Source organism: Hypanus sabinus, chromosome 18, assembly GCF_030144855.1.
Source record: "Hypanus sabinus isolate sHypSab1 chromosome 18, sHypSab1.hap1, whole genome shotgun sequence".
Taxonomy (NCBI): Eukaryota; Metazoa; Chordata; class Chondrichthyes; order Myliobatiformes; family Dasyatidae; genus Hypanus; species Hypanus sabinus.
Window position 1 is genome coordinate 43,472,038 of NC_082723.1, and position 25,469 is coordinate 43,497,506.

Genomic DNA, 25,469 nt, shown 5'->3' on the forward strand with positions numbered 1-25,469 from the left:
TTACAATTGGGATCTCTTTGGCTGAGAATGAAATTGAAGCTGGCAGAATTTATTTCCCTTGTGACCCTTAACAAGTAACAGATGGAGACCATCATCTTTTCTGTCTGAGCAGGATTCAAACAGAGGCACAACATGGAAAGTCTGCGGACTTTAAAGATACCATAAAGCACTTAGACATCCAGTTCCCTAATGTAATACGACACAACCTAATCTCAGGAAGATTAGACTTTGTAAAAAGTCAGACACCGTTTCTTCCCAGTCAAGAGTTATTATGAGTTACTGTTTTCTTATTTGACACAAGAAAACTGAATTCCTGCCTTCCTGTTTCACAAAGAACATGAAATGATAGATTCACAGCAAAGACTGAGCCATGAAATATTCACACCTTAAATGCAATCTTATGTTAAAAATTAAAACCTGGAAGCAGTGATTTATGACTTGTCATTTAGTGCAAACATTGCAATTGATAACAAGAAGAATAAAATGCACATGGGACAAAGCTAAAAGCAATAAAACAACTTCTCATAATAGCTTCAAGTGAGACAGAACAGAACATTTTTGATATCTGCACTTTTGACATTATGCTAATACAATATGCAAGCTCTCACTGAGCTGAAGAACAGGGAATACAAGCCTACCAATAGCTTTTCCCTTTCTCTATGGAGATGAATCTGATCACTGGTACATATTTGCAAGCTACCCATTCATCACTGACAATTGCATTTTAGGTAAAGGAACAGCATGTTTGCACAGGCATGCTTTGAATATTAGTCTGACAGCCAGCAACTCCATCGATTTGTTGCTTTCCAGCTCAGTAGCAAGTGCTGAAAGAGGAAACTAACATGAATTTTGTTATGAAACATAACAAATTCTCACAAATCTTGTAAAAGAAAGTTAGCGCCATTGATTACAAGCAATTATTACAATGGAGAAAAAAACACTTGGCCAACAAGTTAAAGATCCATGGAGCAACTGTAACTATAACTAAGGAACTCCACCACCAAGGACATGCCCTCTTCTCATCAGGAAGTAGGTACAGTAGCCTGAAGGCACATACTTAATGATTCAGGAACAGCTTCTGTATCTGGTGCTACCGGTGTGGCCTCCTGTATATCGGTGAGACCCAACGTAGGTTGGGAGACCACTTTACTAAGCACCTATGCTCCATCTGCTAGAGAAAGCGGGTTCTTCTGGTCAAAAAAATGAGTAAATCTGCAGATTCTGCAAATCCAAGCAATGCACACAAAATGCTGGAGGAGGTCAGCCGGCCAGGCAGCATCTGTGGAAAAGTGTATAGTCGATGTTTTGGGCCGAGGCCCTCTGGTAGCCAACTATTTTAATTCTACTTCCCATTCTGACATGTCAGTCTCTGGCCTCCTCTATTGCTGTGATGAATTCATACTGAGGTTGGAAGAGCAGCACCTTATATCCCTTCTGGAAAGCCTTCAACCTGATGGCATAACTTCGGTAATCCCTGCCATTTCCCCCCACCCACCCCCCGCTTCACCATTCTCCATTCCCATTTCCCACTCTCAACTTACTCCTTACTTCCCTGGCTTTCTGTCCTCTCCTATCAGGTTCTCCCTTCTCCAGCCCTTTATCTTTTTCACCAATCAACTTCCTAGCTTTCTACTTCAGCCGTCCCCCTCTCCTGGTTTCACCTATCACCCGTCACATAGAACACAGAACATAGAATAGTACAGCACATTACAGGCCCTTTGGCCCACAATGTTGTGCTGACCCTCAAACCCTGCCTCCCATATAACCCCCGCCCACCTTAAATTCCTCCATATACCTGTCTAGTAGTCTCTTAAATTTCACTAGTGTATCTGCCTCCACCACTGACTCAGGCAGTGCATTCCACGCACCAACCACCCTCTGAGTGAAAAACCTTCCTCTAATATCCCCCTTGAACTTCCCTCCCCTTATCTTAAAGCCATGTCCTCTTATACTGAGCAATGGTGCCCTGGGGAAGAGGCGCTGGCTGTCCACTCTGTCTATTCCTCTTAATATCTTGTACACCTCTATCATGTCTCCTCTCATCCTCCTTCTCTCCAAAGAGTAAAGCCCTAGCTTCCTTGTACTTCTTCCCCTCTTCCCCTCACCTTCTTATTCTGAATTCTCATCTTTTTTTTTCTCCAATCCTGTTAAAGGGTCTGAACCCGAAACATCGACTGTTCATTCGTTCTCGTAAATGCTGCTTGACCTGCTGAGTTCCTCAAGCATTTTTTGTGTGTTGAGTGAATTTGGTGAACAGCTTTTAAGACAACATCTCTACTATGTTGTACACTTAACTGTAGCAACTGGAGATGAATTTCCAGGCTATTGTGGGTTCCCATCTACCTGGCCAGCCTTTAACAGGTTGCAGAGATTTTAAAATTACTTGTACAGTATGCAGGAACTGAAGGGGAAAGCTGTCACCGGGAACCACATGTAGCCGTTTCAATGTGTTAGTCCACTGAGGGAATTTTTTTTTTTTGATTATTTTGCTACATTGGACAGTATTTCATAGAAATGTCACTGTTAGTATGGCCATTGAATTGTGAGAGCAGGCAGGGATACACTTGACACTTCCATTTGAGTGAATTGACTGCACAGATAGAAACAATGTATGCAAGAATGGTTTGACTATTATGTTAGACACACAGCGATCATGATCAATTAATGTTGTCAGTGGCATAATTGTGAGAAAAGCATATACAATTTATCTGAATAAAAATCCAGCGGTTTCATTTCAGGCCCCACAAGAGAATAAACTCACCCCTTCAGATGCAAAACTGAATAAATTACTGGTGTTAAAGATTCTCAATGCCCATGTGTCACATAACAAATTATCAATTTACAGATTCTGTAAATCTGAGATCTAAATTTCTTCCTTTCACTTGAAGGACAATTCCATATTTATGACTAATATTGGTGGTGCAATGGCATGGCAAGTAGTGTTACTGTTTCTCAGTCCCATTGACCCAGGTTCAATTCTGACCTCTGGCACTGTCTGTGAGGGGTTTGCACAGCTTCCCCATGTGGATGTCTAACTGATACTCTGGTTTCTTCCCACCTACCTCACGCTTACAGATCAGTAGGTCTACTGACCACTGTAAACTGTCTCGAGTGCAGAGGTGAGTTGAATAACCTGGAAGGGTGGCAATGGGAATGTGGAGAGAATAAAATGGGTCAGGGTCAGATTAGTGAAATGGCAATTACACGCTGGTCCCAGGACAGTTCCTCTGATATGATAATGCCAAGGAATTTAAAGTTACTGTCCAAAATCCCCCACTGAGGACAGCTCATGGACCACTGGTTTCCTCCTCCTGTAGTAATAATAATCAGTTCCTTGGTTTTATTGATGTTGTGAGAATTTGTTGTAGTGTAATCATTTAACCAGATTTTCAATCTCCCTTCTAGGTGCTGATTCATCACCACCTTTGGTATACATTCCACCTCAGGCCAATGTCAATCAGGCTTTAGATGATCTATAAGCAATGGGATCAACATGCACAAAACAGCACACCCTAACACCTTCACCATTGTTCTGGCGAATTTTAACCAGGCCAGTCTGAAAAAAATCACTAAATAACTACCATCAACAGATCACTTGCAATACCAGAGGAAACAACACACTGGACCATTGCTACACCACCATCAAGAATGCCTACCGTGCTATTCCATGTCTTCACTTCAGGAAATTTGATCACCTAGCTGTACTTCTACTCTAGTGGTCAGGACCAAGAAGGTATGGACAAGGGAAGCACAGGAGCGCCTAGAGGACTGTTTTGAATTGGTGGACTGGACTGTACTCAGGGATTCATCTTCGAACCTGGATGAGTATGCTGCAGTTGTTACTGACTTCATTAAAACCTGTGTGGATGAGTGTGTGCCTACAAAGAGTTTCTGTACATTCCCAAACCAAAAGCAGTGGATGAACGAGGAGATACATCATCTGCTGAAGGCCAGATCAGTGGCATTCAAGTTTGGTGACCCAGGCCTGTACCAGAAAACCAAGTATGATTTGTGGAGGACTATTTCAAGGGTGAAGAAACAATTTTGAACAAGGTTGGAGGCGACATTGGATGCACGGCAACCCTGGCAGGGTTTGCATGACATTACTCCCTACAAAGCAAAACCCTGTAGCATGAATGGCAGTGGTGCCTCACTACCAGATGAACTCAACAACTTCTATGCATGTTTTGAAAGGGAGAACACAACTACAGCTGTGAAGATCCCTGCTGCACTTGGTGACCCTGTGACCTCTGTCTCAGAGGCCAATGTTAGGCTGTCTTTAAAGAGGCTGAACCCTCTCAAGGCAGAAGGCTCTGATGGAGTACCTGGTAAGGCACTGAAAACTTGTGCCAATCAACTGGCGCGTGTATTCAAGGACATTTTCAATCTCTCACTGCTGTGGGCAGAAGTTCCCACTTGCTTCAAAAAGGCAAAAATTATACCAGTGCTTAAGAAGGATAATGTATGCTGCCTTAATGACTGTCACCCAGTAGTACTCCCATCTGCAGTGATGAAATGCTTTGAGAGGTTGGTCAGGACTGGACTGAACTCCAGCCTCACCAAAGACCTGGACCCATTGCATTTTGCCTATCACCACAAAAGGTCAACAGCAGATGCAATCTCAATGGCTCTTCACACGGCATTAGACTACCTGGACAATACAAATACCTATGTCAGGATGCTGTTCATTGACGATAGCTCAGCATTTAACACCATCATTCCGACAATCCTGACTGATAAGTTACAGAACATGGGCCTCTGTACCTCCCTCTGCAATTCGATCCTTGAATTCCTAACTGGAAGATCACAATCTGTGCGGATTGGTGATAACATCACCTCCTCGCTGACGATCAACACCGGTGCACCTCAGGGGTGTGTGCTTAGCCCACTGCTCTACTCTCTCTATATACCCATGACAGTGTGGCTAGGCACAGCTCAAACACCATCTATTAATTTGCTGACAGTACAATCACTGGTGGTAAAATCTCAATTGGAGATGAGAGCGCATTTAGCAGGGAGATATACCAACTTGTGGAGTTGTGTCGCAGCAATAACCTTGCACTAAGCATCAGTAAGATGAAAGAGCTGATTGTGGACTTCAGGAAGGGTAAGTCGAAGGAACACATACCAATCGCATAGAGGGATCAGAAGTGGAGAGAGTGAGCAATTTCAAGTTCCTGCGCATCAAGTTCTCTGAGGATCTAACCTGGTCCCAACATATCAATGCAGCTATAAAGAAGGCAAGACAGCAACTATTCTTCATTTATGAGTTTTTAAGAGATTTGGTGTGTCAAGAAAAACACTCAAAAGTTTGTATTGATATGCCGTGGAGAGCATTCTGACAGGTTGCATCACTGTCTGGTATGGAAGGGCTACTGCACAGGACTGAAAGAAGCTGCAGAGGGTTGTAAATTTAGTCAGTTCCATCTTGGGTACTAGTCTACAAAGTACCCAGGACATCATCAGGGAATAGTGTCTCAGAAATACAGCATCGATTATTAAAGACCCTCAGCACCCAGGGAATGCTCTTTTCTCATTGTTACCACTAGTGAGGAGATACAGGTGTCTGAAGGCACATACTCAGCGATCCTGGAACAGCTTCCCCCCTTCTGTAATCTGATTCCTAAATTGACATTGAACCCATGAAAACTCCCTTACTTTTTAATATATATTATTTCTGTTTTTGCCCAAATTTTAATCTATTCAACATACATATAGTGTAATTGATTTACTTATTTATTTACTTTTTTTCTCTGCCAGATTATGTATTGCATTGAACTGCTGCTGCTAAGTTAACAAATTTCTTGACACATGCCGGTGATAATAAACCTGATTCTGATTCTGATTTGGCTGAAAACAGTGGTGTCATGAGCAAACTTTAAAATATCAGAGCTGTACTTGGCCTCACAGTCAATTGTATGAAGCCAATAGCGCAGGCGGCTCACCACACAACCTGTGGTGCTCCTATGCTGACGGTGACTGTGGAGGAGCTGTTGTTGCTAATCTGTACTGACTGGGGTCTGCAAGTGAGGTTGGTTCACTTCGATATTCGGTTGGTAAGTTGCGATGCTTAACCAGCACATTGCTTGTTTCTGACATCGATTTTTCATTTTCAGTGAAGGAGCTTCAAATATGTGACTCGCCTACCAAAATGAAGTTAACCCACTACTGTAGGTGACTGGCAAAAGCAGCAAAAAGCCATGTCAAAGAGAATGTTGCAGGAGGACAAAATTACAAGGACATATGAAGGGAAGGAATGGGATTGCTCTTTTGGGAAGCAGCATGGCTTATTGACCTTCTCCTGTAATATATTAAATACCTCAGCTGAGAGATATTTTAATACTTGCTCAATGTTGCATTGATACATCACTCATTTATCTGCACACAATCTACAGAGGAAAATTTGGCCTGTAACTCAAAGCGATATTGCTAAAACTGACACGTGAAAAAATAATCAGCTTTAAGTGGACTCAACATTTCTTTGTTGAAAATATTGAAATGGTTGTTATTTAATCTATTGTGCCTTCTTTACAGATCAAACACTGAAAGATAGATTTAGATAACAAATGACTAATCCCAAAGCTCCTTGACATTTGAGTTCAGAACAACTGGTCAGACAAATGTTGGATGCAACAGACTGATTACTGAAAATTAAAGGATATTTGAAATAGAATTTAGGCTAACAAGATTTTTAAAATAAGATTAAATAATTTTAAGGGCATTTATTAAATGAAGCTCAATCCTTACCTAATCAACAATTTAATGTCTGTCTATACTAAAAGGGCCTGCAAGACAGTTTTGGTGTTTCACTAGCACATCATTGATACATCGTATTGATTCCTCATTTTCAGTGAAGGATCTTCAAATACACGACCCCTTACCTTTGAACTCTGCAGAAAATGTTGATACCGCTGCCTGAGTTGATGTGAGGTTTTCAAAGCCTTAAGTTTCAAACTGCTTTATTAATGGATATTACAGCTGAAAATCTTTACATGACAGTCACATTTGCAGGCTTTTAATGTAAATGTTTATTAAGGCTCAGTTTCTCATGTAGCTCCCAAATTCATTTTTCTCAGCATATGAATTTACCTGTCCTATTTCTAAATTACTCTCATCACTAGATGACTGGGTTTGAAAATGCCCCTCCACCAAAGCTTTATCAACTTCCATAGGAGTGGATTAAACACTTCATTTGCTCATGGTTTAGGAAATAAACTAGAAAAAAGTCTTATTAAACATTAAATGGTTAAGTAAATAGAGCAATTACATACTGCAGACTTTTAACCATCATTTCTAGGAAGATAAAAGATGAACAAACATTCAGAGGTGTCACATTAAATTGAAATGTACACTAGTCTAGATACAATTTCCCACTCATACATGGCAGTTTTCTGTAGATCAGACTCTCTATGGTCTAACGATGACTGTCTCATGGCTTCAGGCAAGCATCTCAATTGGAACAAGAGAAGCATAACTGCTGATTAAAATTTGACAGGCACAAAGGAAATGTAAGCATCTCCTGTGGTCCAATGGAGTTATACTCAAAAATACAATCAACGTCAGAAAAGAAGTATAAATCCCAACCTAATGTTGGCTCCCAAATCCACAAATCTGTCCGCCTTCCCTCATTCCACCCATGCAAAAGATAAAATATTGATCCATTGTACGTTTTGTGTGAATAAACTTGTTCTTGAGCAGCATGAAGTAATAAAACAGAATTTTTCAGTAATGAAAAATTTTTCAGATTTTTGTCACAATATATTAAGCACTTGAGGCTGATTGGGTCAGAGTTTTGTCCTTCATTTTGCCAATCTTCATACAACTTTCCAATACATCCAGTGCTTAAGATTTCCAATAGAAAAGACATGCCACAGACAATTTATCAAAAACTTAATTTTACTAAGTTCCCATTCTTCTTTGTTCCACAGAATACAATCTCATCTTAATCTCTTCTCGGAGGATGATCTACTCAATCCCCACAAATCAATCCATCAAATTCATAACACTGAGATTAACGTAATTTTCTTTCTACAGGGAGACCAAAATTACAGTACTTTGCTGATGTTCCTCCAAAAATTAATCCTACAGATCTCTCTTTGATCACAAACAAGCCTTTCAGATTCTGGATGCCCTCTGCTTCTACAAATCAGCCTTGACTACATGAAATGTTCACAGCGCTCTGAGAAGCAGAAATCCAAAGGTATACAATATTCAATGTAAAGACTTCTTTTCTACACCGAAGTTCTAAATGGCCAACATCTTATTTTATAACAAGGTCCTCAAGTTCTGGGCTTTCCAGCTTCCCAAACCCACAATCTCTAACACTAATAAGGAAAAGGGAATTAGCATTTGCAAGCTCTGCTACAACTGGCACAGCAACCTCCTTTGGAGAAATAGGTTGTATCTAGGTCTATATCCTTGGATTCCCTATACTCAGCAGTATTAATGTTTCAATGTTTCCATTCAGAGTAGGGGAGATTCAAACGAGAGGACATGATTTGAGAGTTAGGGGGCAGAAGTTTAAGGGAAACACGAGGGGGTATTTCTTTACTCAGAGAGTGATAGCTGTGTGGAATGAGCTTCCTGTAGAAGTAGTACAGGCCAATTCAGTTGTGTCATTTAAGGTAAAATTGGATAGGTATATGGACAGGAAAGGAGTGGAGGGTTATGGGCTGAGTGCGGGTAGGTGGGACTAGGTGAGATTAAAAGTTCGGCACGGACTAGGAGGGCCGAGATGGCCTGTTTCCGTGCTGTGATTGTTATATGGTTATATGGTTATAACAAGAGAGAGATGGGTGATGGACTTGGTCTTGGACTCAGACTCACTTTCTCAATGTTGTTTAGGAATAAGCAATCTATGCTGGTAAACTATTTTGTCAGCAACATCCACATCCCCGAGGATGGATGAATAAACAATTAACATAAGAAAGCTTTCAGCATTTACTTGTTGATATCTTTCGGAATTGTTTAGGTTTCAATGAGATTAATTCTTAATCTTTAATATCATGTAACCAGGTGACTGTTGAATATTATTTTTATTGTTAAAGTGCACTTATGTATTCACCCTGGTAATGCCAAAAAGAGAAAACGGTAACGTCAGTGGAGTAGAACGAAGAGTTGCTATGTTCTAGAGAAAATGATGTTCGAGTGCTTTTCTCAGGTTTGGTGAGGAAAGGTGAATAATATTTGATAATATCCATGTAAATTTGTTTATACTTGTTTGTAAATCTAGCATATCGGTAATTTGACATTTTACATGCGGATGCTCTAGATTTTTGTGAGTAAATTGATCAGTGCTGGAATAGAGTTGTGCAAAGTTCCTTATCAGCCTAATAGGTTAGTCTTTTTAGTAATCCAACTACATGGCAATATAATGTAAAAGTTCTTGTAAAAGTTTATTTTTGTCCTTCTTTATTGTTTTATGACTGAATGTGAATGTAACAGAGTAATGTGAATGTGTTCATCTCTGTTCACGTAGTGTGAGCAAGGAGAACTCATTTCAAGGTCCAGCCTATATGTGTTTGGAAGTTAAGCACGTATACCTCTTAGTTAAGATGAGATATACTTATTCATATTGTCATTTTGTGAATAAGGTACAGTGTTGATGATATTCTAATGTTGTTTTAATTTTTTTAGAATTGCCACTACCATATTGGTTTTGTATATTTTGTTTTAGTTATTTTCATACCGCATATGTAACAAGGGTGTGTTCCGAAATTAAACTGAGATTGTACCAGCAGGAACTGTGCTCCTTTTAAATTCATTTTGTTGTTTATATTTCAATACCCTTCTTCTGCATTAAACTATCTAAAACAGATAAAGGAATTAAAAGACCCAAAAAAGTATTTGTTGTCCTGTGCGTGTGATTTTCCCGAGGTTATAAAATCATATAACACAAAAATAGTACCAAAAATAGTGTGGACAATCAAGCAACACACACAAAGTTCCTCCAACATTTTGTGTATGTTGCTTGGATGTCCAGCCTCTGCAGAACTTCTCTCGTGTGTGATTGGACAATCAAGCACCCACTTACACTAATCTTGCACAAGTATAATGTCATTCTCCCTCATTTCCACTAGCTCCCTCCACTCACTTACACATTAGGGGCAACTTGCAGCACCCAAATAATTTACTAATCTGTATGGATAAAGTGGTGGCAGAGTGATTACATCACTCAGAACTCAGGAGGTATCGATTATCAATCCAGATACCCAAGTTCATATCCTGCCAGTGTAGCTTTAAGAGTTAAATTCATCAGCCACACTGCAGCACGGTGGTTATCACAAGTCTATGTAAGCTCTCGCAACCCAGTTTTATTTCTGCTGTTGTCTGCAAGGTGTTTGTATGTTCTCCAAGTGACTGTGTGGTTTCCTCCCACATTCCAAAGACATATGGGTTTGCAGGTTAATTGGTCACATGGATGTAAATGTGCATATTGGGCTAATGGGGCAGCAAGGGCCTATTACTTTCTAAATAAATGTCATTGGTGTGTTGCAGAGACCTACTGGGAAAGCATGCAAACCAGAAGTCAGTTTTTAAGATGGGGCACCGGAGCGGTGAGGCAGCAGTTCTCCCCGCGTTTAAATTGTTAGTAATGTCCAAACAAAATAGGGAAAAAAAGTTACTGAGGCTATCATAGCTAATTGATTCATTTCAAGACTTGACAAGAGTAATTTACAACCCAAATTTCATCATTCTCCTGAATGCAGACCCAAGCAGAATAGGGCAGAAGGAAATCCAAGTAATAAACACGCTTCTCATGTAGACTGGTCTGTTTTACTGACCAATCACTGACCCCTGAGCCAGCTTATTCTACAGAAGATTATTTTAAATCACTTTAAAAAAGCAATTAAAGTGTGAAGCATGAAATTTGTCAACAAATACGCGGCTTTTTAAATAAACAAGCTACAGAAAAAAATGAACTAGTCAAGGAGGACAATGAAGGTCAAAGCAACTTCCTTTTTCCAGGATGATCCTTCAGTCAATCCCATCATTAAGTTGGGTGATCTTTCACTGATTTAGTTACTATTCAATAGGTTTCTTGGGTATGCCCACAAGAAAATGAACCTCAGGATTGTATATGTACAGTACTTTGATAATAAAATTTCCTTTGAACTTTAAATTTTGCTGTGAATTTCAGTTCTATAGCTCACAGAGTTTTGCTGCTAGAGACATTACATTGGCTTAAGTAGTCAGCCAATATAGACACAAGCAAATTTTCATTGCAAGTAGCAATCCCCTTATTAGTAAGGATATTAGTGCGCATACCAACTCTGCATATTTCAGAGATTATTTTCACCTACATTAGTATGTGGGTGATGATAATGTCTGAAATATGGAGAATTAGCAGATTACAGTATCAATCATGCACATACTTCGTCAATACAGTAAGACTGAGAAACAGCTTCTTCCTGGGGGCTTTTGTGCAACTGAATAATGCTACATTCTGGCTTTCAATGCCCTTTGAGTGTTACAGACTATGAAAGTCACGTTGCATGTAAATATGGGACTTTTAGCCATACCCATATCTATTGTAAACATCTTCTTTGCACAAACTGGAGAAGCGCCGCAATCTTATTGTCTTGAGCAATGGCAATAAAGTTCTATTCTATTCTACTCTATATTGCTAAATAATTGTTTGCATTAATGTTCCACAGCAGTAGGAAGGGCACTCAAAAGAATCAACAACCACTCACAAATTAGGTTAACATGAATGGAAAGAATAGTCAATTGCCCATCTGATTTCGTTGTTCCTTGTAGTTACTGAATTCAGCACAGTATGTTTGCCAGAAGCTTGAGGACACCTCAGCTTTAAGCTCTTAAAGCTTAAAGTTGGCTTAAAGTTGGCTTTGGACGCCGGGTTGGGGAGGAGGCAAGTGGTGAGAGTGGTGAGAGGCACAGGCCTTTCCTGCATAACAGTAAGGCTGGGAGAGACTGCAGAATGCTTGCAAAGCAGAACAGAAGAGGGAGTGGAGTCCTTCTTCATCCAGTGGAGAAATTATCCAAGCAGAACCTGAACAAGCAACAGTGGAACGCATCTGCATTTCAGTAAGGGTTTCTCCAGACCCACAGCACATCTTTCTACTTCCAGCTGTGTAATTAATAATGGGTTTACTATTGTCACATGTCCCGAGGTTCAGTGAAAGGGTTTCTTTTGCTGCCATCTATTAGGACCATATCAGTAATGGAGTAGTATAAGCAATTACAGAATGCAGAATATAGTATTCCAGTGCTCGAGAAAAATGCAGTGCAGGTAGACAGCAAGGTGCAAAGCCATGTTAAGATAGATTGTGAGGTCACAAGTCCATCTTATCATGAAGATATCCATTCAATAACCTTATAAGAGCAGGACGGAACCTATCTTCGAGCTTGGTGGTCTGGGGAACCTTTGATGGAAAGAGGACTTTTCTTTTTCTTGTCATTGACAATACCAAGGGCTGTAGTGTCACTACAAAACAGCAAAGCACATGCCCTTCCTCTTGGTATCCATTTACTGATTAACAGGATGGAGTATGCCATTCCGGCCATGCTGCCCGCAACCCTACCTAGTCACAGGACAATTTACAATAACCAAATTATCCTACCAACCAGAACATCTTCAGACTGTGGGAAGGAACTGTCCCACCCGGATGAAATTCACATGGTCACAGGAAGATTGTATAAACTTCATATGGGCAGTGGCAGGAACTGACCCAGGGTTGCTGGTACTGTAAAGCACTGTGCTAACTGCTAAGTTACTGTATTACGTCACTGTCCAGTTGTTGTCAGTTTAGCCGTGATTTCCTTCGGTTGTAATAGATGAAGGCATTATAAAGGTAAAGTGACAACCATCAGGGTTGTCTGACATTGCATGCTACTGGTATATGCTGAGGTTAAACCAACATTTAATGTATTGAATTGAAAGCAAAAATGACATCAAAGAAACAACCCGTCCTCGGTCAGTAAAATGGAACTCAAAACTCTAGAGTTAATACTATCCTTGAAGCACATTCCTCAGAATTGGGATGATACCGATATTGTAGGACAGAAAAAAACACATCAAACTTGATAGTTGGACACCCCCACTGATGCAATGAAACTCGATAATCATGGCTTCTTTAAACTTGCATTTCTTTAAAAGCCATGGGTCTCGACAATTGTCCTGCAATTCCCCACGTAAGGAAGTAAAGCCTTTTTATTAATTTGCACTAGCCGGTCCAACATTTAATGTCCATCTATAATATTTCTAAGAACAGTATGTATTTTTTTGCCATTTTAAAAGGAAGTTATGAGTAAACCATACAGTGACTTATATGCAGTCAGGTGAGGAAATCAGCTTTTTTCCCCTGAAAAATAAACTACAGCTTTAATTAAGTTCTTATTATAGTCCAGTTGCTACATGCATCAAATAGACAAACTGTTGAAGAAACTCAGCAGGTCAGGCAGCAGCTGAGGAGGCAGAGGGACAGTCAGCATTTTGGATTGAGACGCTGCATCAGTGTCTGTACTGTTGAGTTCCTGCAGCAGCTTGTTGTTTATGCTCCATATTGCAGCACCTGCAGTCTCTTGTGTCTCCAGATGTTACATGGGCCTGCTGACAATTATTACCTGCTCTCTCAGGATGGCCCAAAAGATCCCGCAAAAGTATCTTGAACAACAATGGAGTTATCTGTTATCACAACCAGGGGTTGGTTTAAAAACAAGATATATTTTTTGTAGTTTGCATGTGGTTTGTATTTTCTTTTTCAATCTTTTTATTATTATTATTAATATCAACATAATAAGATAAATACATAGATAATGGGATTACAAACATACACATTTCAACTGAACATGAAAGAATACATAAGCAATAGTTACAATATAAATGAGTCTTCCCAAATCATGGACAATACAAGTAACATATAAACAAAGCAAACCTAGGTATATCATAATATATATTAAAAAAAGAAAAGAGAAAAAGAAAAAAAAATTATGCAAGAAAAACTAATCCAACAATCTAATAACTAATAAGGAAAAAAACGAAAAAAGAAAAAAAGGGGGAAAAAAAGAAAAAAAAGGGCTGTTTATAATATCTAACAAAAATACAAAATCATCAGTGTCATCAACTCCGATCCTCTCAACATATGTAAAATCAAAATTGGAAAAACAAAAAGGCTTGGAACAGGGTCACATTACATCATATGAAAATATTGAACAAATGGTCTCCATATCTTTTCAAATTTAATAGAAGTATCAAATACAACACTTCTAATTTTTTCTAAATTTAGACATAACATAGTTTGAGAAAACCAATGAAATACGGTAGGAGGATTAATTTCTTTCCAATTCAACAAAATAGATCTTCTAGCCATTAATGTAAGAAATGTAATCATTCGACAAGCAGAAGAGGAAAATGGACTGAGTCCATCATTGGTAAACCAAAAATTGCAGTAATAGGATGAGGTTGTAAATCAATGTTCAGTACCATGGAAATAATATCAAAAATGTCTTTCCAGTATTTTTTCAAAAGCGGACAAGACCAAAACATATGAGTTAAAGATGCTATCTCAGAATGACATCTGTCACAAATAGGATTTATATAGGAATAAAAATGAGTCAATTTATCCTTGGACATATCAGCCCGATGCACAACCTTAAACTATATTAATGAACGTTTAGCACCTGTAGATGATGAAATAACTAATTGAAGAATTTTATACCAATTCTCAATAGGGATAGTAAGGTTAAGTTCTCTTTCCCAATCATTTTTAATCTTATAGAAGGGCTCTGAATGTATCTTCATAATTATATTATAGAGTTTTGATAATAGCCCTTTCTGAGAAGGATTTAATTCAAACAAATTCTCCAAAATACCTGAAGACACAAGATTTGGAAAGGTAGGAAGTACAGTATTTAAGAAATTCCTAATCTGTAAATATCTAAAAAAATGAAATCTAGGCAAATTATATTTATTAGATAATTGTTCAAAAGACATAAAACAATTATCTAAAAATAAATCGGAAAATCGTAGTAATCCTTTAGTCTTCCAAGCTGAATAAGCTTGGTCTATAATAGAAGGATAAAAAAAGCAATTGGATACAATAGGAATATTTAAAACAAACTGAGTCAACCCAAAAAATTTCTGAAATTGAAACCATAAACGTAAAGTATGTTTAACTATCAGATTGTCAATTCGTTTCTGCAATTTAGAAAGAGCAAAGGGAAGAGAAGACCCTAAAATAGAACCCAATGAAAATCCTTGTACAGATTTAATTTCCAGGTTCACCCAATGAGGGCTAAAAGATAAATCCCAATCCTTTAACCAACATATCAAATATCGGATATAATAAAATCTAAAATTAGGCAATGCCAATCCACCTTCCTTCCTTGCCTTCTGTAAATATTTTTTACCTAATCTAGGATTTTTATTCTGCCATATACATGAGGAAATTTTTGAATCAACATTAGCAAAAAAAGATTTCGGAATAAAAATTGGTACCGCTTGAAATATATATAAAAACTTGGTTAAAATAACCATCTTAATAGCATTAATCCAACCTATCAGAGATAAAGATACTGGTGACCATTTAGTAAACAAACATTTAATCTGATCGATAAGGGGTAAAAAATTAACCTTAAATAAGTCCTTATAATTTTTTGTGATTTTAATCCATAAGTAAATAAAAGAGTCATTAACTAATTTAAAAGGTAAATTTCCATAAATTGGAACCTGTCTATTTAAAGGAAACAATTCACTCTTATTAAGATTTAATTTATACCTGGAAAAATTACTAAATTGAGCCAACAATGATATAACTGCAGGAATGGATTTCTCAGGATCAGAAATAATTAATAATAAATTATCTGCATATAATGATAGCTTATGTCTATCCGTCCTACGATTAATGCCAAAAATGTTCTGTGATTCTCTGATAGCAATTGCCAAGGGTTCTAATGCAATATCAAATAATAATGGACTAAGAGGACAGCCTTGTTTTGTACCCCGAAATAAATGAAAAAAGGGAGATCTTTGATTGTTAGTAAGCACCGAGGCTACTGGAGTATGATATATCAGTTTAATCCAGGAAATGAATGTTGGACTAAAATTAAACTTCTCAAGCACAGTAAATAAGTATGGCCATTCAATTCTATCAAATGCTTTCTCCGCATCTAATGAAATGACACATTCTGAAGTGCTGTGTGAAGAAGTATAAACAATATTCAATAATCTCCTAACATTGAAAAAAGAATAGCGATTTTTAATAAAACCAGTTTGATCTTCTGAGATAATTTGAAGTAATACCTTCTCCAGCCTGGATGCCAGTAACTTGGAAAAGATTTTGGAATCTATATTCAATAAGGATATTGGTCTATAGGATGCACAGTCAGTTGGGTCTTTATCTTTCTTCAATATTAAAGAAACAGAAGCTCTATAAAAAGATTGTGGCAGATTACCCAATCTAATTGCTTCTTCAAAAACCCTGCATAACCAAGAAGAAAGAGTAGAGGAAAAACATTTCAAAAATTCTACTGTATACCCATCTGGATCTGGTGCTTTCCCAGTATTCATAGAGGAAATAACCCCTTTAATTTCTGCATCCGTAATAGGAGTTTCTAATATTGAAAGATCATCTGATGATAATTTTGGAAAATTCAATTTCCCAAGAAAACCACACATGGTATTATAATCATGAGGGAATTCAGAATGATACAGGGAGGTATAAAAACCTTGAAAAGATTTGTTTATCTCATCATGGTTAACTGTCAGATCCCCATTCTGCTGATGAATCTTAATAATTTGGCATTTAACCAAAGCATTCTTCAATTGACTAGGTAACAGTTTACCCGATTTATCACTATGTATATAAAAATCAGATCTGGTTTTCATTAATTGATTTTCAATTGAAGATGTAAGTAATAAACTATGTTCCATTTGAAGTTCAACCCTTTGTTTGTAAAGCTGCTTACTAGAAGCTGTCGAATATTTCTTGTCAATCTCTTTAATTTTATCAACCAATAAAAGAGTTTCCTTCTTTATGCGTTTTCTCAAACCAACGGAGTAGGAGATAATCTGTCCATGTATATATGCTTTAAAGTGTCCCAAAGTGTTCCGCAAGAAATATCAGCCGTGGAATTAGTTGAAAAGAAGAAATCGATCTGTTCCTTCATAAATTTAATAAAATCTGGATCTTGCAGTAAGGTAGAATCAAATCACCATTGTCTGGCACTAGAAGCTGTATCCGTAAATAGGAAGTTTTAATGAAGCATGGTCAGAGATGGCTATAATATCATAATTACAACCAATTACCGATGGAATAAAACAAATAATCAATTCTCAAGTAAGAATTATAAACATGTGAGAAAAATGAAAACTCTTTGTCCTTAGATTGCCGAAATCTCCAAATATCAAAAATTCCGTTATCAGTCAAAAAAGAGTTAAAATAAGTGGCCAACTTATTAGGTAAAGTCTGAGTAGATATAGATCTGTCCAACAAAGGATTTAAACAACAATTAAAGTCACCAGCCATTGTTAACCTATATTCATTTAGATTAGGTAGAGAAGTAAATAAGGATTTAAAAAAAATCAGGATAATCCATATTTGGAGCATAAACATTAGCCATAGCACCCTTTTTGTTAAAAAGTAACCCAGCAATTAACAAAAATCTACCATTCGGATCTGAAAAAATATCGTGTTGGACAAATGCAATAGAGGAGTCAATAAAAATTGAAACTCCCTTTACTTTAGCATTCAAATTCGAATGGTACTGTTGACCCTTCCCAAACCTAAAAAAACAATGATTATCCTCTTTCCTCACATGAGTTTCTTGTACAAAAGTAATATGTGCATTCAGTCTTTGGAATACTTTGAAAATCTTTTTCTGTTTAATCGGATGGTTTGAGCCATTAGTATTCCAAGAGACAAAATAAATGGTCTGAGCCATATTTCTGAAATCAACCCTTTGGTATATAAAGGGTTAACCAAATTATGAACTCATGCACCCAGAAGAGGAACAAAAATTAGGGGCAGACCGGAAATGATGACATTGTGGACATTTTAGTAGTTTAAAATCAGCCCAAATGAAAAAGTTAAAAAAAAAAAGCTGATATAAAGGACATAAGATTTAGAGAAAAAAAAACCCACCCTCCACCCAAGAGGAGAATGCCCCTCTCCAGCCAGGAGAAGGCTGGGAAGAAAGAGAAATGAAAATAAATCTTTTTTTCTTTTCTTTTTCAATCTTTTTATTGAATTTCATATATAAAAAAACATAGTATAATAATAAATAGGTTATAAATACATAAGACTTGAAATTGAATTAATAGTAGGATAACAATATCCTATTAAAATATCAACAGAAAAACATAGTACATTATCAATCAAGTCTATAATAATTATATGAAAAAAAATAAAACTAATCAAAAGAAATAGAAAAAATTATAAAAGTACAGGCAAAAATATAAAAAAATACTAAACTAAACTAACATGGGCAATAATAACAGTTTATTTGTATATGATAGTGCCAAAAACTCCAGAACTCCATACCTGAACAAGAATAAGTAAAGAGAAGGTCTGGAAAAGGCCAAATTAATTCATATGAAAATGTTGTATGAACGGTCCCCAAGTTTCTTCAAATTTAATTGATGAGTCAAAAATAGTGCTTCTAATTTTTTCCAAGCTCAGAAAAGAAATAGTTTGAGAAAACCACTGGAATGTGGTAGGAGGATTTACTTCTTTCCAATTTTGTAATATAGACCTTCTGGCCATTAATGTTACAAAAGCAATCATTCGTCTGATTGAAGGGGAAAAATGATTATCATCCTCATTTGGTATACCAAAAATTGCAGTAATAAAATGAGGTTGTAAATCGATATTCCAAATTGAGGAAATAGTAGCAAATATGTCCTTCCAATAGTTATGTAAAGTGGGACATGACCAAAACATATGGGTCAATGAAGCCACATCTGAATGACATCTGTCACATTGAGGGTTAATATGAGAACAGAATCGAGCAAGCTTATCTTTAGACATATGAGCTCTATGTACAATTTTAAATTGTATTAAAGCATGTTTAGCACATATAGAAGAAGAATTAACCATTTGTAAAATTTTTTCCCATTTTTCTATTGATATATTATATTGAACTTCTTTTTCCCATTCTTGTTTAATTCTACCTGATATTTCTGGTTGTATCTTCATAATCATATTATAAATAAAAGTCACTAATCCCTTCTGATAGGGATTTAAGGTAAAAATCATACCTAAAAGGTCTGTTGAAGTTGAATTGGGGAAGGATGGGAAAATAAATCTACCCCCGTATCAGCAGAAGGCAATTCCGTATATAAAGGAAAAAAAAAGATCCACCCAAACTCTAAAGAAATAATGATCACTATACTAAAACCAAACTTCTTAATATAATTGCTAGTAAAAAAAAACAAAAAGAATATAATCACTAGTAACTTATAAATTGGGTTAAAACCCAAACAAACCAAAAAAAAATTTAATCTGTGATAAGAAATGCATTATAGGAAGAAGACGAGAGAAAAAAAGGCGAAATTAAAAAAAGCCAAAAATATTTTAGAGAAGAAACCACCAACTTAGTAAAAAAAATTCGCCTTCAAAGGATTAATAATAATGACCAAAGATAAAGTACAGTGATTGAAGTAAGTAAAATAAAAAGATTAGTACGTCAAAAAAAAAACTTTAACTAGAGTATAAAATATCGAGTAAACCTACACCAATAGCCAGAAACAAAATCTGGTTTTGGAAACAAAAACCATCTTGCACGATCAAAATCACTCATTTATTAGAGATGAGAATCCGCAGCAGTAGGGAAGTTCTCATTCAGAAAGCTTCTAGCTTCAGACGTAGAAAGGAAAACACGCCGTGATGCATTGGGAGGCGAGATTCTGAGCTTCGCAGGGTATAAGAGCGCAGGTTTTAGATTTTTCTCATAACATTCGGACATCAGAGCTTTAAAAAGAAGCCTTGCCTTCATTACTTCTGGTCTAAAATCCTCCACTAATCGAAAATCGAATTCTTGGAATTTGACCATCCCTACATGCCGAGCCACACGAATAAGCTGCTCTTTAACATGCACATAGTGAAATCGGACAATTACAACCGGTGGTTTAGCTGAAGCACTTGGTGGTTGATGCATAATCCTGTGAGCGTGATCAAGTAATGGAGGACTGTCTGCGAATACAGAAGGGAATGCATCCTTTAAAAGTTGAGCAAAATACTTCGAGGGGTCCCCTTCTGGGAGACCAAGTATGTGTAAGTTCTGTCTTCTGGACCGATTTTCAAAGTCGACACTCTTGGCTTTAAGTGATTCCACCTGTTTAATCGTCGAAGATAATTTCTGCTCCAGTTTTTCGATTATCAAGTCTCACTTCCGAGCATCCTCTTGCAAAGTTGCGATTAGAGCTTGCTGCTGGTTAACTACTGAATCAGTTTTATCCATATAATCTTGAAAAGCCTTTATATCTTGTTTGAAAATTTGTCGTTGTTCTTCAAATTTTTCATTTAAAACCTCCAATAACATTTCATAAGTCAATTCAGTGCACTTAGGATCGGTCTTTTTCTTCTTCCCATTCCCATTAGAATCTTTCCCAGGGTCGCGCCCTTTAGATCTCAAAGCCATTTCTGTACTCATTTCTTCAAAATTCACAATAAACTCTTAAAGATAAGTCCAAAAAAGTAGCAAGAATCTTTTGGTGTAGGTAAAAGTAAGTTAAATAAGGGTGATCATAAGTTAAAACAAGTAAAGGTTATGGAGCGAATCTGAAACAGTGCTCACTCCATGAGCGTCTCCTGCTGACCTCAGTTTGTATTTTCTTGGTATAACCTTGTGGGTATGCAGAGTTCTGATAATTGCTTACCTTTTATGTCTAATCATTTATCGTTGGGCAAGTTCTGGATTTTCGCTTTGCCTTGCAGATGTCTCATTTGGTATCATGGGGATTTTTAAGCTGTCTTTGTAGTTATCACTATTATTCATTTGGGGTAATAAAACTTACATGGGATTTTCAATGTTTTGTATTGTGTTTGTCTTTGGGGGGGGGGGGGTTATTGCTTTGTCTGGACACCTGGGTTGTCTGATTGGTCCTGAATTCCTTTGTGCTTCATGGTGCATTTCAGGGAACCATGCCAAGCCCTCTTTGCTCGGTCCTTGTCTGGTGAAACTTTGACGTAGTCCTAATGTGTATCATGAGTGACTTCAGCTCTTCAAGATTCTGTACAGTTTGTGTGTTCCTGTTAGTTTCACTGGTTAATTTTGGTAATAAATCTTTTGTGTTGTTTGAATTGCCAAAGTCTCAGTGATTCCTGCACGCGAGTTCACTAGTGTCCCTGACATCTGTGATAACATGACACCTATTATTCCTCATCCAAATTCACCAAGAAATGACCAGTCAGGCCATGCTCATAAATATAAACCAGCTGACCTATTTCCGACATTTACAACTTAAACAGACATCAGAATAGTCCCCAAAACCCTTGATATGCTCCCATTATGAAATATATTAATGTAAATCTTCCTTAATCCCTTATCTAATTGTGTTTCTAAAAGAAACCCAGTTTCTTCCACAGTAATTGAAATGAGGGAAAAAAAAAGCTCCACATGATTCTCCAGTGAAGGGTCTTCAAACTGTTTTTCTCTCTTTACAGATGCTGCATGATCTGCTGTCTGTTTTCAGCATTTTTTTGTATTTATTTAGATGACTTCCAGCTTGTTGTTTGGCCAATGGTCTAAGAGATGTAAATAGAGTTTCTTCCTCATCGCAAGAATCAGAATCTACAGGAGTTTGAAAGAATAAGAAACTACAGGATCTGACTCCAGAACAATGTTTTCCCCACAGCTATCGGATTTCTAAATCAATCACACTTTCATTTTCCCTTCCCAGCAAGTTATTTCATTGCACACTGGTTATATGACAATAAACTAAACTAAATAATCACTCCTGATATTTCTGCTGATAATGCAGACCTTGGAGCTTTTCTGCCTGTGACAAATCAGGCAGAATTTCAAATCACATCCTTTCTCAAGGGGCACGCCATTTTATTGGTCCTTTCTCCTGTTCTTCACCGCTTCCTTAATTTTCTTCTTACAATATTTTGTAGTGTAATAAAGAAACACAACACAGAACCTCTTGAGTCTGTGCCAATCATCACCTACACATTTTAGGTTCTCAGAGCTATCCTAACTACTCCTTCTCCATTTTGAGTGGTCCTAGGACAGGTATTCCTAGGAGCTAGTAGAGATGAAGCAGCTTTTCCAAGAGGCTTCAGTGAACATCCTTGAATCTTTTCTTCTGTCTATCTAGTAACCTCCTCCCATGACTTTCCGTGATGGATATTTATTTCTCAGGGCCCAAGAGGTTTATTGCTAACAACAGCTTTCTCGCACAGCAGCCTGGTCCTCCCAAGGGTCAAAGAATTGTTTTTGTCTAACTTTAACTTCTAACCAATATTATACACAAAATGCTTGAGAAACTCAGCAGGCCAGGCAGCATCTATGGAAAAGAGTACAGTCAATGTTTTGGGCTGAGACCCTTCATCAGGATCTGATGAATGGTCTGTGCATGAAACGTCGACTGTAATCTTTTTCAAAGTTGCTGCCTGGCCTGTTGAGTCCCTCCAGCAGTTTGTGTCCATTGCTTGGATTTCCAGCATCTGCAGATTTGCTCTTGTTTCTTACCGATATTTCTTGCTAGGTAAATCCAGCTTTCTTGCACAGCAGTATGACACTTCCAAGAGTCAAAGAATTTGTTTTTGACTAAAGTTTAATTTCTAATCAATACTGCTTGTTAAGCCTTTTGTCATAAGCAAAAGAACAATGAGGTTCCCATTATCCAATGATTTAATCAAGAGAAACACTAATGTCTACATTTGCCTAATTAAACATTACAATCTCCTGACCTGACAAATATAAATGAAGTCATCACATGCCAATGATGTCAACGAGTAGCAAAACAGCATAAACGTTAGAAAGCAGTCAGGATTGTTTGGAATGACAGAGAAATGAGGTAACAGAAAGAAGACCTGGGCTTCATTCTGCAGCCTCCAGTTTTCGTGACAGATGACTCATTCATCTCAAGCACACTGATATGACTTTATAGTTTATATGAATAGTTTGGAAATCCTTTGTAATCTAGAAATGTTTTTTATTCTTTTGTAAGTTAAAAATCCTCCTTGAGTTTTAAGTCTATGTCAAGAATTATCCATCTAAATTAAATGTGTATCACTAAAAATAAATTGTGTTTAAAACTATTTCTTTGGAAGTATCTCTTCCTTAGTATGGAGTGGTGACCCACCAAGCAAATAGTGATTATTGAAAGCTAAACCTCACCATGGAGATTAAACAGGGAAATAAACTAGTCCTTGAAGTGAAGACTGATACAATATAATCTCCCTAAAGTGAGGCTGCTCATAGATACTTACATTGTATAGGGCTTCTCTTGAGTTTAGATTTTGCAGACAGCTGACGCAATACCATCCCAGACTGAGCTGAGAATAGAGGAATTTGGCTTTGAACACATGAATGGTACGTCCTGCCCAACATTGAGTGAACGTAGTTAGAAGCTCATTACTGGGAATGATGGCATGGTGGAGGACACTGATGTTGATTCCATAATCATTCCGGTAGATCTGAAGAATTGTTTGTGGCTGGAACATTGCTGGTGTCTCCTGTGCTTGAACGCAGCTCCTGTGTGATGTTGATCTCAAAAGGACATATGAAAGCACAAATCATCGCTATGCAATAGAACAAGAACTCATTCCAGGTTTGGTATCTTGATGTTCAATCAGCCATTTCCTCAAATGGTCAAAGACTGCACTGATACACTGAATTTAATGGTATATTTTCTCATCAACACCTCCCTTTGTTGAGAGGTATCTTCGATAATTTGGGAAGTACTTCCCATTTTTCAGGGTCTAATAATATGTCCATTAGTGTCAGGATGGTGCCAGAAAATAGGGGGTTGTTGGTAGAGGACCATCCTCTGTCAAGCATCAATGAAGGGATCAGCATTGACTGGATGGCTCTCTCCTTGATATGGGCACCTTGGCTCCATCCCAAAGCTAACTATTTGTACTTGCTTTCTCAGTCACTTCTGACTGACAAGAAATGAAAAAAATAAGGCTATTGCCAAACTGGAAGAATAACAACAATGCCTCAGGAGCAGATGGTAACCGTCATTAAAGTCTAACACTTGACACAGAAGGACTTCATTCACAAATCCATGAGTTTATCTCCCATTTCAGGGAAGAGGAAGATATGCTAGATGACCTCAGTGAACCATCATTATTGTAACGCATACTAAAAGATGGAAGGACTCAGCAAGTCAGGCAGCATCTATGGAGAGGAATAAACATTCAATGTTTCAGGCTGAGACCCTTCATCAGGACTGGAAAGGAAGGGAGCAGAAGCCAGAATCACTTTTAGTCCTGATGAAGGGTCTCAACCTAAAATGTTGATTGCTCATTCCCCTCCATAGATGGAGCATTTTGTGCATATTCCTCAAGATTTTCAGCATTTGCAGAATCTCTTAGGTTCATAATTGTGGTCATAAAGGAGACAAATCTAATGATAATAACTAGAGAGGAGCTTTCATGCTCTCTGTCAAAAGCAAGGTCATCCTTAATTGCCTCCCCTTAATAGACAAAGAGCTATGATCTGAACTGCAACATGATCTTCACTATGCACCTCCTCTCTTAAAAAACACAGGCAGCAATACGAGCCATTATACACAGGCTTTTTCAACTTCACTTTGTCAGTCAGGAGGGACATTGATTCATAGCAGCCCAGACGCAGGACATAATTGAATCAAAACAAAGATTCATTCAAAGCAGTGCTTACTACTGTAGGGTTGCTGAGGCAGCCAGAGGCACCACAAACATAAATTATGCATGAGCTTCACTGCCAAGTGACTAGAATTATCTCATGTGAATTACAATGGAGAACAACATGATACAAGCAAACTGCATATGATCCTTTGTTCCCTGGAACAGTTTGAAAATAATGCCTGTGAAAATCTTGACTTGAGTATCTGAATCCAGCATTATAAACATTTTTACAATGTTATTTCAGGTTCTTGCAGTATTGTGCTATGAAATAATACTGCGCAAAAGCTGAGAAGTAATTAGTGAAGGTGGATGCTTGTAAATTTGCACTCACGAAGCGCTTGAATGCAGAAAACTTTATGAAGTGGAAATTGGTTTGTGGTGAAATAGAAAGTGACTAGTGGCATCATGAATAGTAATTTAAATGTGGCTACGTATTTGTGGTGATATTAAGTACAAACAAGACCACTGGTATGTGTCTTAGCATGTTTAATGTTCACAGTGAGAAACTTCCTGCAGTTTGAGCACCAGACCAAATTGGAAAAGTCAGGTACAGGCCAAAATGAGCCTGCATTGAAGTGGCAGGGCATGGGTCCAAAAGCAAGGTACATCATGAGGTTTGGCCAATTTAAACACCAGACCAGATTGAAAAGGTCATGGTGTGGGACC

At 37.6% G+C, this 25,469-nt stretch overlaps 1 protein-coding gene across 4 annotated transcripts in view; it reads right to left on the minus strand.

The window, feature by feature from the left end:
- The window catches only part of LOC132407564 (astrotactin-2-like), a 1,730,264-nt gene that overhangs the window by 856,203 nt on the left and 848,592 nt on the right, over positions 1-25,469 (minus strand). The window lies entirely within an intron of this gene.